General features: G+C 35.6%; 1 protein-coding gene across 3 annotated transcripts in view; it reads left to right on the forward strand.

Annotated features, from left to right (window-relative positions):
- The window catches only part of LOC136849747 (glutamate receptor 1-like), a 330,227-nt gene that overhangs the window by 124,486 nt on the left and 187,192 nt on the right, over window positions 1-18,549 (forward strand). The gene's annotated exons all lie outside the window — the stretch shown is intronic.

The raw sequence follows: 18,549 nt of genomic DNA on the forward strand, positions 1-18,549 counted from the left end.
CTGCCACCGACATTATCTCTTGTTGCCAGCTTGAAGATCGTTGCTCCTGAGGCGCTTTTTCTTTTTATTGATGAGGCTTCCTTTTTCATACAATTTTAGACATTGAAGTGCGAATAAATACTTTAGACATTCAATAAATACGATTGTCCATGCTCAGACATACGTTCACACAGACATTTTATTATATATATATATATATATATATATATATATATATATATATATATATTTATTGTGTGTGTTTGTATTATATATGTATATTCTATATGCATATATACGTATATATATATATATATATATATATATATATATATATATATATATATATATATATATATATATTTATATATATATATATATATATATATATATATATATATATATATATATATATATATATATATATATATATATATATATATATATATAATGTGTGTGTGTGATCTTGTAATTCTGTGGAATAAAGATACCTTTGCATAAAACTACAGAACAGATATTATCAAATGATCTTCAGTGTTGAAATAGTTTCAATGTTGAACTTGCAAAGAATGCATGGAGGTCAATATGGCGGAATGAGAAGAAGTTAAGAAACTACGCAAGTTTGAGTAACGTATTCTTAACGATAAAACATAATTGGTGGAATATGCAATTGTCAAAATCGTAATACAAAATTGAGTAATTTGTACATTATATACGGCTTGTTTTACTTGTCAGTTTTCAGTCATAAACTCAAGTTCATGTTTCTAAAAGAGTTAATATGCCATTCCCCCACAACAGTCTGTCGGGAAATGATGAACTTTTGAAAACGACCTGAATGCCAGTAGATAGGATGGTCAAAATGTCTTATACGTGACAAAAGATTGCACTTGAATTACCTGCCACGGGTACATTATATTTATTGTGCCACTTTTTGCACAGTTCTTTACCACACTGTTTAGTATAAGGTAGAGTATGTTACCACATTGACTAGTATAAGGTAGAGTATGTTACCACATTGACTAGTATAAGGTAGAGTATGTTACCACATTGTTTAGTATAAGGTAGAGTATACCACATTGACTAGTATAAGGTAGAGTATGTTACCACATTGACTAGTATAAGGTAGAGCATGTTACCACATTGTCTAGTATAAGGTAGAGTATGTTACCACATTGTCTAGTATAAGGTAGAGTATGTTACCACATTGTCTAGTATAAGGTAGAGTATGTTACCACATTGAGCAGTGAGTTTTGTACACCCCTCCTGTTGTCGTTATCGGGTTGTTACAACACTGAAACATATGTATAGATATTTTTAAAAATTCACTTCAGTAGGTTTGCGATATAATTTAATTCAAAACCGTTGTCGGATTTCTTACCGTCTTTGTCAGGAATGTTGTTATTCACAATTTTTCCAGCCATCGCTAGGTTGAAAAGATCAATTTTTTTCTGTGCGTGGTGGGTGGAACATTCAGAATAAGTGATCCTGAGTTTTTGTTTTTTAACAAATTCAATACATTTATGAAATTCCGGAAGAGTTGTCATTCCTGGATTTCATTAATGGTTGCCTCCAAAGAGCCAGGAAAGAGCATTTATTTCTAGTAATGACAGATCAAGAACTTTGAATTCGAGGGCATTTTAGTTTTGCCATTCTGTAATGAATTTTCAAAGTTTTGAAATCACTTCATGTTTGAAAATGCTTTTTCAAATGTATGGAAAAAAGTTCTGTATTTGTGTGTATTTTTTTTTCTTTTAGTAATAACGCGTCTTCAATAACTCATTGTGCTGTAATGAACCAGTAACTCATACGGGAGAGGTGTACGAAACTGACTGCCCTTCATGCAGTATACCTTGCAATGGACAGTTTGGTAAAGAACTGTTCAAAAGAATGGCATAACAAATATAATATAATGTACGCGTGGCAAGCAATTCAAGTGTCATTTTATTTCACGTAAGATATTTTGACTACCCTGCTGATTGGCGTTTATCTAAGGTAGTTTTTAAAACATTTCACGATAGATGTTAATTGAAGGGTGCCTTATTGACCCTAGTAACATGAACTTGAGCAGTGGATTTTTAAGATGGGCGACTTACTGAAAAAGTTTCTTTCTTAAAGAAAACTAGCTATGATGTGTTTTATAAATTGCTAATTTTTGTAGTATGCTTTTGGTAACTGCACATTCCACCGGTTTTATATTGCTTTTAGAAATGTGCTGTGTGTGCTTATAATGTTCTTTAGCTGGTTGCATTCCTTTGTAAGTTTTCCAAACTTTAATATCCTGAAGATGTATATATGTATATATGCACACACACATATATATATATACATATATATATTATGTATATGTACACACACACACACATATATATATATATATATATATATATATATATATATAAAATCATAGGCAAATGGTAATTTAACCAGTACTGTTGTTCTGTTCCAAAGAAACCAAAAGAAATATAACGGCAGAAAAAAGGAAGTTTGATCTGTCCCGCTAGCAGAGATAAATCTGGCATTTTAAGTGACTGAAAATTATAAGTCTATGACCCAGAGAATAATTCAGAAGTAGTACAGGTTATCTGACAGGTGTTACAATGTTACCAGAGATGAGGAAAAAGACTCCAAGAGCTCAAATGTAGCATTAGCTAAAGTAGTACCTGAAGGGAAAAGAGGGGAAGCCACCTTTCGTTGGAAATATGCAGTGGTTAAATGAAATCTACACAAAACAGAACTGTACAACTGGATGGTAGAGGAGACAGGAACCGGGTAGTAACAGTATTTAGGATTTATGGAATTTGGAATTCGACAGTTAGGATCTAAGATGTGTAGAGATATACTTACCCATGAGATCTGGGTTTGTTTAGTAAAGTAAGAGCAATTCTGAATCAGCAGAACAGGTTGGAAGGTGAAGAAGAGCAGAACAAGGGTGGGAGGTGAAAAACAAAACAGATTTTATGTGGTGTCTCAACAAATGCATGAATAAAAGTGGTAGACCGAAGAAACTCGATGATAACGGTCAGTAGAAGAGTAGGTGAGGAATTCCGTTATAAATAGGAAGCAGAGCAGATGTTTTGTCAACTGCAGTTTACAGTAGTTATATAAAAAGCTAGAAGTTAGTTGTGAAGCCATAACCATGAAGAGCATTATGCTTGGTGCTGTCAGGTGCCTTAAAGATATCAAGGAAAAAAATAAAAATATATGAAGTTCAGCAGGTAGATGACCAAATATTAGAAAGTTAGGAAAGATTCTATTTTATTTTGCCTTGTAAACGCTATTGAGTTTTAAAGTAAGTTGAGTATATTTAAGGTTATTTTTTAAAGTAAGTTGAGTATATTTAAGGTTATATTTAAAGTAAGTTGAGTAAAGTTGAGGTTATTTTTTTTAAAGTAGAATAAAGTTTGGATTGTCACAGCCTGAAATTGAGGGAATAGGGAGGTTACCATACTTCAACCATACTTAACCAACACACTTTTCAAGAGGAAGGATAAGTATATCTTTTGACATTTTGATGAAAGAGTTGGCAAACTACTAAAAGAATCATGAATGGATACATTCCTGTAGTGGACCTGGGAATCTTTGAAGGAAGTGAGGACCCTAGATACACAAGCAGAAGTTCCTCGTTGGGCAGGTCGGTATAGTTCTCGGCTAGCACTCTGCTGGGCCCGCGTTCGAGTCTCCGGCCGGCCGATGAAGAATTAGAGAATTATTTCTAGTAATAGAAATTATTTTCTCGGTATAATGTCTGATTCCACAATAAGTTGTGGTGGTCCTGGGATGCTAGGGTAACCATTGGTTCTTAGCTAACGTAAAATAAGTCTAATCCTTCGGGCCAGCCCTAGGAGAGCTGTTAATCAGGTCAGTGGTGTGGTTAAACTAAGGTATACGTACTTTTACCACAAGCCGGGAATACTTGAAAGGTCTTTAATATTAAAGTATGGAGTTATGGAGTACCAGGAGCATGAGAATAATTGAAGGAAGTTTGCTGAAAAACCAGACCCAGAAAGAGCGTTCTGTAGATCCATCAGGACGTAACAGACGAAGGTGAACGTGCAGCTTTCTTTTTTATTGATGTCTTTATGAGGAAGGACTATAATTTTTTCAGAGGGGGTACAAGATCTGCATATTAAATTTCTGAAATTTCAGTGAAAGCTAGTATTAAGCTGGTTACCTGAAACAGGTGAACTGAAAAATTAGATGGCCTTGCAGAAAAGTATCGTGAGTTGCAATGTTTGAGTTTATGGGTTCATTTTTTTTTTAAAGAATTGGGGTATAAAATGGGGTAACTGTGAGCTGAACGACGGTGGAAGGATCAGAAACCTTATAAACCTTTAGGGCAAATAAGGCTATTTGTAGAAAATAAGGTTTGCTTGAGTATAGAAGAGAAAGGAAGAGGGAGAATCACCCTTTGAAAACTAGTTTTGTTGTCAATAGACTTTTAAGTCTTCACTGGAAAAAAATTGTCTAGAAACTAACAGTTATTCGCAAAAGCTAACACAGGAGCTTACAGGTCTAGTGAAATGAATCTAGGTCGCATAGTACCGCACGGTAAATAAAAATAGAGAATAACAATGAAGTTTGTAAACTGCGACATTCTAAAGCTCTCTCTCTCTCGTTCTGTTGCAAGATACTTTGCCGTAACAGAATTCTCTCCGACGCATTCTTGAGTCGTAGGCGCATGATACTGCAGAGTAAAAATGAATTCATAAGAAGGAAAATTATTTACCCTTTGTGCGACCGAAAAAAATGGACAGACACTTTCATGGTGCATTTGGACACAGTCTGATTGTACTTTTATTTCATGTTTTTTCTTCGAACTTTTCTCAGTACAATTCAAGAGAAAAATGTCAATTCTTTGCCTTTGGAAAATAGAAGTGGAGAGTGGATATCAGTGATTTGTGTTCAGGATATTTTCGGAGCGTGAACAGTGGTCCCACGGAGGAATTGGGCTAAAATCCTCTTAATCTATTTCGAACGTAGTAAAGTAGCTTCCATAGTTATTGTTCGTGTTTGGTCAGTATGCTAGTATATTTCGTAATATATTAATCAAAATGAAGGAAAGGAAACTTTTAGAGAATCGCATAACTGTTCTTGTAATTTATTTTAGTCCTTTACTCATTGGTTTTCGGGTTATTTCAGGGCATTGCTGGGCAGTTAGAACTTCTTGCAGGCGCTGTGGTTGAGTTAAACATTCTTTACGGGAATTATGGGAGAGTTAGGCTTTTCCTTGCAGGTAATGTGGGAGAGTCAGGGTTTTTTTTGTGGTTCAGTGGGAGAATAAGTACTTAGAGGAACTGTGAGAAAGTTACAACTTCCAAGTGGGCACTATAATTTTTTTATGCTGACGTCATGGGAGAGAATGCTAACTTCCAATAAATGGAGTAAACTAAAAACTTCTTGATGAATTGAATAGAGAATTTAGGCCAAAGCCTAGCACTGGGACCTATGAGGTCATTCAGCGCTGAAACGGAAATTGACAGTAAAAGGTTTGCGAGGTGTAACAGGAGGAAAACCCGCAGTTGCACTATGAATCAATTGTTAGGAGAGGGTGGAAAGTACTATGGAAGAAAGAGAATATGAAAGGAGGAACGTTAAAGAAACGAAAGGGGTTGCAGCTAGAGGCCAAAGGGACGCTGCAAAGAACCTTAAGTAATGTTTACAGTGCACTGCACGAGGTGCACTGACGGCACTACCCTTCCTACGGGGAATTTTTTTATGGGCACTGGGAATTGAAACCTTTTTTGTGGGCTTTGGGAGAAAATATAAACATGCACTGTAGGAGAATTAAAACTTTCTATAACCACTGTAGTAGAGTTGGCCCTTTGGCAAGTTCCCTAATGACTGAATAACTATGACTTGTTTCAGAATTATAGTCAATCAGAAGAGCTTGTAGCTTAGTATCCTTCATCCTGTGTGCACTGCATAATCCGTAAGCAGAAACTGCATTGTATTGTGAGCTCTTTTCTTTTCAGTAGCCTCATTTAATGTTCATTTAAATGATGTAGTAACTGCGAGACTATTATAATTGTGTTTAAAAAATTCAGTGTGGAAAAACTATAAGACATAACGTTATTGATACTCTACCAACCTATGAGAATCAAAATTTTAATTTGGAACTATTCAACTAAACTGTAATTATTTCAGTATGAGTCTATCAAGAGGGTCTGAGTATATTATATTATAGGTTCAGTTAGTTGTGGCACCTATAACTATTTTACCAGTGTTAGCATTGTGATATTTGCTTGATTCCATTATCTTTTTTACTCTGTGTTCACCAGCAGTCCTAGTACGCTGCCCTTCGCCTCTGAACTGCATTTGTTTTTCTCAAATTTCTTTCTTGCGTCTTTTTCTTCCCTATCAGCCTGTTCTTCCTCGTTACAGTCTAAGACATTTTGTGTCCATATCAGCAGTTTTCCATCGCCATTTCACCGTCTTTTGTCCCCATTTCCTTCCCTTTTTTTACCTTTCCTTTTCTTTTCTCATAATATTCTGTCAGCAGCCAAACCTCAATGCCCATTTTCCTCTGCTTTCATATCTGCCACCACTTTATCATGTTTCCTTTTCATTGTCATTCTTCCCACACTCTGACATGTGCCATAATAATTTTTTCCTTCTCCCTTCACTTCATGTTCATTATCATACGTTTCCTCATTATTATTTTCCTCATCCTCTGCCACCTCATCGTCATCATCCTCTCTTCCTCCTTTTCTTTTTACATCCTCCTCGCCTTCATCCTCCTTCGCCTCCTCCTTCCTGGCCACCATTCATCCATCTTGCACTAATATTCTGTCTAGCCGTCTCACGGCTAATGGTTGTTATAGACCAAATTGCTTCCATAAATTGCCCCTAAATGGCTCGCCCAGATTGTCAGCTTATCTGCCCTGGTCTCCACTTTATTTTCCCGGGCATGATATCGCAATTATTGTCAGAATCGGTGTTATGAAACCAGCTGAGGAATATGAACAGCCTATTTGCCATTGGCATTCCTTTTGGTCGGCCTTTAATTTCGCTATTCACTCTGTGGGGCTTCCGACCGGATTTTAGTATATGCATGGATAGGAGCCTCCTTGTTTTGTATGTTGAACTGCCAAAATTCGTTAGTGGCCCTCCAGTAAACCGGAACAGGTGTCGCTAACATTTAAGCCGGGTCAATTCAAAGTTCACTTTTAAGATTACGTCGTTCCCATCTTTCCCTGGAGGGCGCGTGATAACAACTTCAGCTCGTCTGCTATTGGCCGGCACTCAATTAAATCGGAGGCTGCGATTGGCTGAACCGGATCGCGACGACCAATGGAAGATGCTGGAAAAGCTGGCTCGCAGTCTGTATGGAAATGTGGAGATACGGCCTCAAGTATTGCTAATAAAACATAATTGAATAAGCGCTTCAAGATTAACTGGTGCGCACATTGAGGAGTCCTGGAAGTGGCATTGGAAGAGACACTTCGTCACGCGATTAATGTATTCCAGGATATCCAGGCAATGAATAGAAATTAGATCTGTTCTCCTGGGATATCCCCCACCTCCTCCCTTACCTCCTCCCCCTCCTCCTCGGATGCTACCTTACCCTTCCTCTTACAACAACCTTCCCCCTCCCTCGCAATCCTCCTTATTCGCTTCTTTTTCCGTCTTCCGCATCTCTTTCCAGAATTTGTCTTCCAGAGTTCCAGATAAAGAGAGATGGCGGGTGCTATTATTGCAGAGAATGAATAAGGAAGGAGCTTATTTGAGCGTACAATACCCCGGGAGTTTTTATTTCTTGTTACTTATGGAGTCTTTTATTAGTTATGCTTCACTGGGTCCAAAGCGTGACTTACATCACAGAGGTTTTATTTGATACTGGGTACAGAGAAAGAAAATTATAGAGTTTAAGGAAAATAATTTTAATTTTTTTTTTTACAATTTGTGTTAATATGAAATGCACCCGTAGAACAACTTTGACAGGAAAAGTGCTATAGTTGAACAACAATTTGATTTTGGTTGTCCTTTTTAAATTGAGCATCTCTCTCTCTCTCTCTCTCTCTCTCTCTCTCTCTCTCTCTCTCTCTCTCTCTCTCTCTCTCTCTCTCTCTCATTTTTAATGTAGCCATAAAGAAGAGGTATATAGAAATAAATCTTGATACGTAAATTTACTTGTGAATAAAAATCTGATGCATGAAACTTATGTGGGTGAGGATCATTTTATCATGAAATATTAAACAGGGTGTCATTATAGACGAAGATGTTGAAGATGGACACACGCGCACACATGCAGGACATATACAGAGAGAGAGAGAGAGAGAGAGAGAGAGAGAGAGAGAGAGAAGAGAGAGAGAGAGAGAGAGAGTTCCGCCTGGTCTCTTCGGCGCCAAGTGGGCCATAAACAAAATCAATATATCTGCTGCCAGCAGGACGGCACCCACTCACTACTAGCCTGCATCACTCGGTCTCCCATCTACCCGCCCATCTCCTGTCTACCAGCCCACATCCTCCTATCCTCCCTTCCATATCCCTCACTATCCTCCCTTCCATCTATCACAATCAGTATAAACTGGCATTTGTCATCCATATATGCCAACCATTCATACTCAGTTGCATTCGTAAGTCGAAGAAGAGTGCGATTTGCATACGATTGACTGGCGGAGAGCAAATTGGGTGCTTGTGCTTACTCAGTCTTTTGTCTTTTTGCCACGAGGCATGAAGTGTTTTGCGATCATAGTAAATTGGTTTTGTAAATAAGGATAAAATCGGGGAGATTTATTACTTTTTTCTTCGGGCTTGTAATAGGAATTTGATTGCTCTTCTGTTGGCCTTTGGACTTAAAGGAGAGAGAAAAAAGGTTTTGGATTTAAAGACTGAAGAAAAAAAAGGTTCAGTTTTATGCTTAATAGAAATAAAGGAATGAAGACTTGAAGGACAGAAAAGAAGGTTCAATTTGATGTTTAACAGAGATGAAGGAATGCGGACTCATGGCATTAGCACAGGAAATTTGGAATTTACATTTCGAAAAACTATGAATTTTATGTAAGATAAAAAAACAACACATAAAAATGAAAAACGTTGGCCATTGTAGATGCAATAAATTAGGAATTTCAGGAAAGGATACTAATTTGTAATTCAGAAATTCGTTTGCACTCAAAAACAAGAAGTGTATAGGCCTATACTTCAGAGCACATTAAAGAGCGAGATGTGAGATGGCTCAGAAAGTATAACAGCAAAAGTAAATTCCAACCGTACAAACTGAAGACCACGACCGAAAGGCCGAAGCGACTCCAAACCACTGTGGAAGAATCAAAGTGGATAACATCCAGTCGCCCCAGCGATGATAAGAATAAAACCGAAGGCACTCTTTACTAAAAGCGAAATCTGATGTTGCTCCCATTCAAACTCCTTTCAGCCGCACCGAACTTAATTGATGAAGCTGAGCAGAGACCAGGGGACGTGATAGCATATTGCTCCTGGCATGATAGAAAGTGATGTAGATGGTTAATTATGGTGATGGAAGACTTCGTGGGTGGATCCTGGGGAGCCGTTGGTGGAAGGGGCCTACTGCTGCACTTGCCCTTGCTTTTTAATGCCTAGGGTAGAAAGGTGGGTAGGGGGCACAGGTTATTAAAAGGCGTTCTCTGCTACACTAGAAACAGCTTATGTTTATTGGATTGTTTATGAAGATGGGTTGGAGGATTGGTGGGGTGGGGTGGGGGGGGGCATTCTAGGTGGTTGAGGATGTCGGCCTTATTTTTGTAGCATAAGAAAGACACGCAGAAAACATTAAAGCAGTTGACGTGTTTAAGGCCTATTTTAATCGACCAAAAGGCACCTGAGAGAATTAGAGAGACTCAAGAAACGAACAGAAGAGAGTAAAAATAAAGCTCTCATAAAGGCAGACTTAAAAAATAAGACAGGGAAAAATAGCAATTAAATTGAAATAGACTGAAAATAATCAGCAAGGTGATATTAATTCTGATGTTATTTATCTGCCGGAAACATGAAAGAAACTGAATCAAATTACCTTAGCCATTTTTCGAAACAGGCCAGACAATTGGGCTGGGAAGGTCCATTTTGGTTTTTACCATCACCAAAAATAAAAAAGAAAAATGTGTTTCTGCTAAACTGAGCGTATTTTGTGGTTTCTTCTAAATAGCATTTTTACAGATTATTGAAAGCAGCATTATTTTTCCAGTTTTAAATGGTTGCTGGAGCACTGAATGTACAGTAGTTGTAACATCTCAGTCTTTGTTTTTCCACTGCATTGCGCTCAAGATGGATGAATAAGTACATGTAATATATTTTTAGATATAAATATTTACTGTCAAGACAACTCACACCATGGGTACGAGGCCCCGACGATTTTTAAATATACTTTAAATTTGCTGTGTTATCTATGTACACAGTCGTCTTACTATTTTAAAACTGACCGATTGCAGAGAGTTGTTTTGACGGTATTTTAGTAAGCATAGATTTGTCCGGTGGGGTTCTACTAGGTAGTGTTATGGGCCGTGTTGTTTTTAGCCTCTAAGTAACGTGATTATTCACTTCAAAAATAGAACAATATAATGTTTTTTGGAAATTATGCTATCTTGTTTGCTGTTACTTGCATCTTCAGAATTAGATATGAACTGGTTTGTACGTTGTTATAAATGTAGAGAAAATCAGTGACCGCTTTAATTGTTGGAGAATGAGGAAGAATTCTAGGAAAATCTAAAACTTTATTGATTAGTTTCTGATCTTTCCTTCTAAGGTAACCCTGTACTCAATTGCCAAGTAATGAAAACATATCCGGCATTGCCTTCAACCAGAACCTGACGTAGCTGGAATATTGGTCAGTCTGGACGTCAGAATCATTAGACTTAAACTGGCGTTTTTTCTTACTACGGTATTGATAATTATGATTCTGACCACCATTTCCCGCTTGAATGGCTTCCTGAAGCTTCATTTCAGTAGAGGTCTCCCCCCCCTCTTACTTCTGCTGCCCATGCTTGTGAAGTTAGAATGCGTTACTTGCTTGCAGTCTCTGGATGGAGAACCTATCTACTATCCATTTCAGGGACCGCAGGTCGTCATTTTTCTCAAATATCTTTCAAAGAAATTGTATGATCAAAATGGTACTTTGACACAGTGTACAAGACACCTTCCTCTAATTTTTGTAGTATAGTGATTGTCAAAATGGTTTTAGTTAAGGCGTTTACTCTGACTTATGGTGTTGCCAAGCATCGCCAAAACTATACATTCGAACATCTTTTATCCCCATCTTGTCCCTCCCTCTCCCTACCCCTCCTCATCCTTCCTCAACCCACTTTCTTGGCCTCCTCATCCCTGCCCCTCTTTCATGTCTATGGGGGATAGCGGACGTTCGATTACGTAGATTATTCCTGCTGACTCATGCGACTTTGCCTTTAAAAGTCAAGAGTAAACGCCTTAACTAACACCATTTGACAATGCACTATTTTACAAAAATTAGCGGGTGGTGTCTTGTACACTATGTCACAGTACCATTTCGATCAAATAATTAGTTTGAAAGATATTTGAGAAAAACGATGACTCGCGGTCCCTGAAATGGATAGTAGGTGCCAATGTTTTTAAACTCCTCAGTACCAAAGGTTTATCATTACAAATACATTTTTTTATCATGCTAGTAGCGCTCTTGGTGTTTGGAGGCTGTAATATTTCTTGAAAGTCCATGCTCTCACACCCATAATTTAACTAAATTTAATGTTGCCTACATTTTTGTCTGTTGAAATTCTTTATATTGGCTTGCCTTTATTTTGGAATTTTGTCAACAGAATAATTTACCCCCTCTCTCCTCTCTACTGCTTGTTCTCATGTGGCATTTCTTTCAGCAGGCAAGTGTAAATTTGCTTTTTGGCTTGTTTCATGTAAATTCGCATCATTAACAATAATAATAATAATAGTAATATTTTAAAAGTTTTTGAGCGTAACTTCGAGACTAATAATAATAATAATAATAATAATAATAATAATAATAATAATAATAATAATAATATTGTGAAAGGTTTTGAGCGTAACTTCGAGACCATTGTAATTCTGTGCTTCAGTTGAATTGTTTTCGAGAAAAGTTGCGTGCATTAAAGTAACGTACTGTATTTATATAGAACTAGAAACATTAAGCATTAATATTGGATCCGCGAACTGTGTTGATGATTTGTAATTGCTAAGAGATCCTTCAAAATAAGAATTAGCTTTTAAAGGAATTTACGGATGAGTTGAAGGTAGTTAGTTGTTTGTTTTGCTGTAAAGGCGGCTGAAGTGAACGCTGAAGTCTTGGGTATAAGGTCGGAAACGCATGCCACGCTGAATTCTTTATGTTGGAACAGTCAGGAGAAAAAAAAGTTCCAAGAAGCTCTTAATGGTTGCGTCTTGAGGTAACGAACGAAGTGTTAAGGAAGAAAAAAAAGAATGATGTAGTTGAGGCTTCTGGAATTTGATACTGAGAGAAGATTTACCGAAGAAAATAAGAATTTGAGGCGAATGAAGAGATAGATGATACTGTGTGTAAGATTGGTAAGATTATTATATATATATATATTATATATATATATATATATAATATAATATATATATATATATATATATATATATATATATAATATATATATATATATATATATATATATATATATTATATATTACATATATATATATAATTTATATAATATTATATATATATATAATATAAATGATATAAATTGTAAAGAACTTAAACCAAATCAAAGTGTTTGATTGTAGCAACGTAATTGCGGGCAATGAATATCTGCGGAATAGCGAGAATATTGGGAACAAGATTTCGACTATTTTGTAAATCTAGTAGCTGGTAATAGTAGGCATTGCATATTTAAAAAGTTATGCAGTTGTGAGAAATTTAATTTAAAAAATCTTAAAACGAAAATTGGACACATCGTGTATGAGACGTCATTTCAGTTTTTTTTTTTTTTTTATTTTTAAAGGTATGATCACATAGAACTGAAATGCACTGCTAAAGAGAAGGAGGATGATCCATGATGTGGAAAATGTGCGTTGAATCACAATCTAGGGATTGTAACTCTGTAGTTAAAAAAAAAAGGTGTAGATTGAATGAGTTTTCTGAAGACAGAAAAATCATGTGGTTAATTAGGGATGTAAAACAAGAGAGGAGATTGAGGATTAGAAAAAGACCTGACCTTGATGCTGATTCTGAGTGGTTGCAAATAAAGTGTGGTTTCAGGTACATTACTTTGGCTGAAAATCAGTTCAATAGTTCAAGTTTGAATTAGTGATTATTTTATTGTAGGAAATTTTGTGATCTCAGGAAGACGGGGACGTTTCGAGCATTCAGCGTGTAATTGAAATTTGGTGGTAAATTTAAAAAATCTGTCCCAAGATTGTTTCAAGATGATGTTAAAAACATCATTATATATAGTGTCGACAACACTAGTAAAAACAGGATTAATGATACAAGAGAAATTAATATGCATTATTTTTTTTGAGGTGCAACAATACAGAGCATCCGCTCTGACCGAGTTGGGCGAGAATAAAAAAAAAAAACAGTGAAGATAAAAAGTACGTGAAGTACAAGTTTTGATAGAGGAAAATGTGTTTCTGGAAATTTGTATCTTTAAAACCGGGAGCTGGGATTTATTACCTTAAACATGAGTCTTTTCCCACAAATTTTTGCTTGATTATCAAAAACCTCGCGGCTGTATCCTTTGGGTTTTGACATTTAAATTTTTTTTTTTTTTTTTGTATCATGGCTAAAAGTTTCTGGCCATAATGAGTTTCGTATTACTAGATGAATTTCGCTTGAACAGCTGAACAGGCAACGTAACATACTTCTGTGCAAATGTTTTATCCCCTACAACTTTGAAATCCAGTCACTTCCTGTGCAAATGTTTTATCTTCTTCAACTTTGAAATTCAGTCACTTCCTGTGCAAATGTTTTATCTCCTACAACTTTGAAATTCAGTTTTTGTAAATGTTTTATCTCCTACAACTTTGAAATTCAGTCACTTCCTGTGCAAATGTTTTATCTCCTACAACTTTGAAGTTCAGTCACTTCCTGTGCAAATGTTTTATCTCCTACAACTTTGAAATTCAGTCACTTCCTGTGCAAATGTTTTATCTTGTACAACTTTGAAATCAGTTTGTGCAAATGTTTTATCTCCTACAACTTTGAAATTCAGTCACTTCCTGTGCAAATGTTTTATCTCCTACAACTTTGAAATTCAGTCACTTCCTGTGCAAATGTTTTATCTTGTACAACTTTGAAATTCAGTCACTTCCTGTGCAAATGTTTTATTCCTACAACTTTCCAGTCACTGTACAAATGTTTTATTTGACAACTTTGAAATTCAGTCACTTCCTGTGCAAATGTTTTATCTTGTACAACTTTGAAATTCAGTCACTTCCTGTGCAAATGTTTTATCTCCTACAACTTTGAAATTCAGTCACTTCCTGTGCAAATGTTTTATCTCCTACAACTTTGAAATTAGCCACTTCCTTTCAAATGTTTTATTCCTACCTTTGCAAATGTTTTATCTCCTACAACTTTGAAATTCAGTCACTTCCTGTGCAAATGTTTTATCTCCTACAACTTTGAAATTCAGTCTGCAGTGTGTAAGAAAACAGCAGACCTGAAAAACCGTCTTATTCATATACTATTGAAGGTATCTAAGTGTTAGTAATAGAATGTGGATTTTATATTTTCTCGTAAGTGCATTTCTACATATTTTAGCACCTGACACTAAAGTTAATTGCATGAAACTCTGTCTTTTTAATCGTTTAATTCTATATTTTGCTCATTTCAATAAGACAAAACATTGCGTACAGCCGTTACGTTGCTGCCTTTTTAAAAGCATTTTGTTACTAGAAGCATGGGTTTTCAAAAGATTATTAGTGTTGCTGCAGTTCCCGCGTTATCGAATATTTAATTCGTGTGTGAGATAAACGCTAATCTGTCAATACATACAATTGAGAGGAGGTACCTGTCTGTATTAATAAAGTTAATGTAATGAGACAATACAGTCTGCTGTTCATTTATGATTACTGATGTGTAATATTTCTTGCGTTATTTAAATTTGTATAGTTATGAAATTCGACTTGTATCATTTTAGCTAGCAGAATTCATATGTGATATTTTTTGTTAGTGAGTCTATTTACATGTATACATAAACAACTTTATTACAACTAGGCACGCTTACATTTACTTTTACTTTGCCATTACATGTTCATTTTTAACACGTACACCTTATTTGTTTTTCATTTCAGGTAATGTCTCTGGTTGCTTTTCTTATTGTTTAAGCTTACGGTAATTAGCAAAGAGGTAAGTTTTAAAATTCTTAATATTTGCAGAGGCGATTTCTTTATATCAGATTTCTTTTTACAAAAAGCATTTCGATTTAACAAGTGCATTTTTCATCGGAGCCAGTTTATTGGCATCACTGGAATGTTTCGAAATATTCAAGAATCTTGTGAAGCAATTCACGATTCCCATATTGTTAATGTCGTATTGGTTAAATTACTTCTGAATATTAAGGAGATCCGTGTACTGGTGCTCTTATGGATTTTGAGATTTATTGATATTTTTCAGTATCCTGATGAAATGCTTAACATTGGGGGCAGAGCGTAAAAGGTACAATTGCATGTAGCATTAAATGAAAATAGCCTCGGGTCCATATTTTGCAGCTCGTTGTCAACACTTACGGCTGTTTTTCTCTATTTCTCTAAATGTTGTCAGTTTTCCTGAATTATTTCTTCCCTGTTCTCTCTTTGTTTTTGAGAATCCCTCGGTTTATATTTAGTTTCATTGCCTTCTGTCACACGACCTTGCCTGTTAAAAAGCAAGGAGCCGGGTTTCCCTGAATCGTTTAGTGAGAGAGTAAATGTATTTAAGGTTAGTGTTGCCGTGTAATGGGTTCGGCATCGTTAGGTGACACTGACAGGACAAAAGTACACTGAGAAAACGCTGTTATACCGATACGTGTTTTGTTTATGCTTGGAAGTTAGAAATGGCTTTAATATTTGCATATTTAGAACTGTCATTTGGCATTATTCATAACCGTATCCTTTAAGCCTTGAATTAAGAATAAGTGATTGAAAGATTTTTAAATATCTATTGAATTTAGTATATCTATCAAATTATTACAATAAAGATTTTATACCTTATGTGATACTGACAGGTAAAGACGAACAAATAATGAGTAAGGGTAATTTAAACCAAAATAAATGAATCGGTAATTATGTGCTGAGAGTAAGTTAAGAGCCTTCGTTAAACACACCTGGCCACACCTTGGCTTTGTAAACATAATCAAATATTTTCGTCCACTGGCCCTTCAGCTATACTCTCCTCAGCTGTTTTTCAGCTGTAGTCCCAGATGAATGAGTTGCAGCTTCTCATCTGGTCGTGAGTGTACACGCATGTGGGGAGACACAGGGTGAATTAGGTAAAATGTTAGTGTGCTAAAATTGTAAGTTTCTTTAATTCTCTTTCTTTTACGTAATGTCTGTTGCGCGTGTTATGGACTTTCTTTTTAGTATTAGATTTGAGAATATAAATTAAGTTGTCAGAAAACGTAGTGCTAGAAACTAAAATTCTTTCCCTTATACAGTGAAAATTAATTTAAGTCTGACTTCTACCCGTTTGAAATTTTTAGATTACCTCTTGGTTTTATCCACATAATTACCGTGACTTACTCTCAAGACCTTAAATCACCGTCTGTTAAATTACTGACCGTTGTGTATGTACACACACACACATATATATTAATATATATATACATATATATATATATATATATATATATATATATATACATACATACATAGCATACATACATATATACATACATACATACATACATACATACATACATACATACATACATACATACATACATACATATATATATATATATATATATATATATATATATATATATATATATATATATATATATATTATATATATATATATATATATATATATATATATATATATATATATATATATATATATATATATATATACATATACATATACACATACATACATATATATTATATATATTATATATATATATGTGTGTATATATTTTATATATTATATATATATATATATATATATATATATATACATTGCACCATTCTTTTCTTTTGTTGTTGGTGTTTTTAGTTTTTTCACGTTCAAATTGAAGGTTGCATTGCACCCTCGTGGGTTTTTGGTCCGTTCAAAAAGAGAATTCTGGGTGTATTAATAAAGCAATACATGCCCTTTACCGGTCCCCAGCCAGCGACCCTCTAAAAACATCCCGACATTTATGATTCATCTAAAGGTAATAACTCGCACAATATTTCTCACGACTAGCATTTTTAAGTCACTGGCCTTCTTGTTATATAAAAGGGTTTCAATACCGGAATATTCATGTGAACATGGAGTGTGTCAGTTAATTGCGAATTTTTAAGTTTGGTTCAAAATCTACGTAATTTGGAGAGACAATTTCACTATATGCCAAATTATAAAATGATTACAGACAGACAGATGATCTGCCTTCAAGCAAATCTATAAATCAATCAGTCATCTATATGCAAAGAGCTATATCGAATTCATTGAAGTGCGTAAGAGCAGTGGAGCATTTGTGGTGGACAGGATAAGCGTTACAGGCAGGTAGCCGGACTGCGCACGGACACACAGATGGACGAACAGGCAGCGGGAAGACTGCAGGCCGCCGACTTTATCGGTTTGGGACTAATATAGATAAATTAGCAGTATCACAAGCAACGACAAGCATCGTTAACTGATGCGGCTTAATTTGCCAGAAACCGATGCTTCTTGAACTGTGGTGAGAACTTGAATTGTTAAACATTGACAAAATCTACCAGTTGTTTTAACGCATCGGAATTAAACTGCACTTGGATGGGGTATAATCTGACTTGTTGCTAACCTGTCTGGGGATTGTGGCACTGGTTCAGACAAACCAGTGTCCTTTGGCTTCTGTGTATCTTGTGAGCAATTATTGAGTATTAGTTTTTTATATTGTCTTGTAAGAGATAAGGCCAATGCAGTGCGACAAATAACGAATTGCCCATATCCAGCCTAGGGCCGGAGAGAGAGAGAGAGAGAGAGAGAGAGAGAGAGAGAGAGAGAGAGAGAGAGAGAGAGGGTGTTGCGCAAACTTAAAATCGAATGAGCTTTCATTTTTTCATGGCCGTCGCCTCCAGAGAGAATTATTAATGTCGGTTGGCAAGTTGATAGTTACCTACCATACCAATAAACCAGCGGGCTGATCCGAAAATATGCTTCCTATCAAATATATTAAACTGCGCTATTTGTATTTCCACTATTTAGAAAATTACTAATCCCTAAAAACGACTGTTGATCATCCACTTGATTCCCATCATCACCAAAAAAAAAAAAAAAAAAACTAAGTCGGTAAGAACTTATACTTCCTGTCATTACACCGGTAGCAAATGGACAGCGTAAACTAATAGAAAAACATCTCTTTTGAGAGTTTCTCAGTGGCATCCTTATAAAAGGCAGCTGAGTGCCGAGACCGGATAAGCCCCAACAAAATGTCTTGTTTTTTTTCTCTCATTTTTAACCAG

Source organism: Macrobrachium rosenbergii, chromosome 21 (assembly GCF_040412425.1).
Source record: "Macrobrachium rosenbergii isolate ZJJX-2024 chromosome 21, ASM4041242v1, whole genome shotgun sequence".
In the NCBI taxonomy this organism is placed as follows: Eukaryota; Metazoa; Arthropoda; class Malacostraca; order Decapoda; family Palaemonidae; genus Macrobrachium; species Macrobrachium rosenbergii.